We start from the raw sequence: 395 nt of genomic DNA, 5'->3' as shown, positions 1-395 counted from the left end.
CAGATTTCTCAGGATGCAAGTAAGGTGGTCTGGTATTCCCATCTCTTTCAGAATTTTCCACAGTTTATTGTGATCCACACAGTCAAAGGCTTTGGCATAGTCAATAAAGCAGAAATAGATGTTTTTCTGGAATTCTCTTGCTTTTTTGATGATCCAGTGGATGTCAGCAATTTGATCTCTGGTTCCTTTGCCTTTTCTAAAACCAACTTGAACATCAGGAAGTTCACGGTTCACGTATTGCTGAAGCCTGGCTTGGAGAATTTTAAGCATCACTTTACTAGCGTGTGAGATGAGTGCAATTGTGTGATAGTTTGAGCATTCTTTGGCATTGCCTTTCTTTGGGATTGGAATGAAAACTGACCTTTTCTAGTCCTGTGGCCACTACTGAGTTTTCC

This window comes from Bison bison, unplaced genomic scaffold, assembly GCF_000754665.1.
Source record: "Bison bison bison isolate TAMUID 2011002044 unplaced genomic scaffold, Bison_UMD1.0 scf7180017864171, whole genome shotgun sequence".
NCBI classification, from domain to species: domain Eukaryota; kingdom Metazoa; phylum Chordata; class Mammalia; order Artiodactyla; family Bovidae; genus Bison; species Bison bison.
The sequence above is the reverse complement of the archived record's forward strand: the minus strand, read 5'-3'. Positions refer to the sequence as shown.